This window comes from Girardinichthys multiradiatus, chromosome 17, assembly GCF_021462225.1.
Source record: "Girardinichthys multiradiatus isolate DD_20200921_A chromosome 17, DD_fGirMul_XY1, whole genome shotgun sequence".
NCBI lineage: Eukaryota > Metazoa > Chordata > Actinopteri > Cyprinodontiformes > Goodeidae > Girardinichthys > Girardinichthys multiradiatus.
Genome location: NC_061809.1, coordinates 10,943,464 through 10,944,857, shown reverse-complemented (window position 1 = coordinate 10,944,857; position 1,394 = coordinate 10,943,464). Strand labels below are relative to the sequence as shown.

Below are 1,394 nucleotides of genomic sequence, written 5' to 3'. Positions count from 1 at the left end.
TTTATTTATGGGTCAAATAACGCAGCCGCATTCTTAAAATGAAAAAGCATTTCTGGAAATGCTTTTTCATTTTCAAATTTTACATTTCAAATTGAATTTTGGTATCTATTTGCTGGGGCATATTTTGAAAAATAAATCTCAAAAGTATTTTTCTTTTTCATTTTAATTAAGTGAAAGAATGAGCAGTCTTGAAGAAGAAAATTAAAATGCAAATAGGATGATTGATTACTAATTTCATTTATGAGTCAAACAATGCAGCCACATTCTTAAAATGAAAAAGCATTTCTGAAAATGCTTTTTCATTTGAAATATGGTAACGATTTGCTTCCATAGTTTCGCACATGCACAACATTTACAAATGTCATCGATTTACTGAGCTTCTTGACCCACGTGCAGAAACTTTCAGGAGACAAATGAAGTTTAAGATATTTATTTAGAAGGGATATAACATGATTGAGGAATTCTGGGCGGCTCCGGCGGTACATCCACTGAGGAGGGAAAGCAAAAACGGTGAGCAAAGTTTCTGAATGTGGAGGGGAAGTTTGAATGATGAAGGCTTACTGTTGCAGGCGGAAATAGGAGTCCGGGAGGGGAGGTCAGTTCTTGGATAGAAGGTCTGTGTTTTCCAGAGGTAAGCAGTTCGTTGGAGGGCGGACAGGTTTAGGTGACTGAGCGTCTAGAACCCGGTGGCGGCAAGCCTGTAATCCGAACAGGGAAACTCAGGAGGTGAACGAGATCAGGTTACACTGGAACCACCAGAAGGATCCAGGGAGGCACCTTAAAGAAAGAACAGAGCTTAGACTACAAGAATATCTCAGAAGATTTACAAGTCAGAAACAGGATACTGGGCTTGAGGTACCACAAAGGACGACACTCAGCAACCCTCTCCTTAAAAGGCTGCCATAATGAGCCTAATGGCTCACAGGTGTGAGAGGCAGCACACAGCTCCACCCTCCAACTGAACCTGCTGAAAAAAACAATATAGAAAAGAACACACAGACAGATCCTGACAACAAAAGCTGGTCAGCCATTTCAAAAAGGAGTTTGATTGCTGTAATGGAGGTTTTTCCATTGAATATTGAGATGGGTATAAATCATTTTTAAACGAAATGGTAATAAACACAGGTTTATTTTCAAATTGACTCCTATTTTATATTTTTATTATTGTTTGAGAGATGCCTGACCAAATTTCAACTAGGAAACAAAAAGCCTAGGGGTTGAAATGAAAAACTATTTTAATATAAATCTTACAGGGGAATGAATAATTTAAAGCTTAACTACACGTGTCTCCAGATCCATAATTGCGACTGTGCATGTTTCTTATTTTACATAAATCAGTACATTTCAAATCTGGAGTTTGAAAATCTCTTGGTAATGCTCATTACAATTTAGTT

At 37.7% G+C, this 1,394-nt stretch overlaps 1 long non-coding RNA gene across 1 annotated transcript; it reads right to left on the bottom strand.

Annotated features, from left to right (window-relative positions):
• Nucleotides 1-414: 414 nt before the first annotated feature.
• On the bottom strand, nucleotides 415-988 carry LOC124882800. Its single transcript, XR_007041994.1, has 2 exons — nucleotides 562-988; nucleotides 415-488 (listed from the first exon to the last, which is right to left on the bottom strand). It is a non-coding gene; the product is annotated as an uncharacterized LOC124882800 (long non-coding RNA).
• Between the last annotated feature and the right edge of the window lie 406 nt (nucleotides 989-1,394).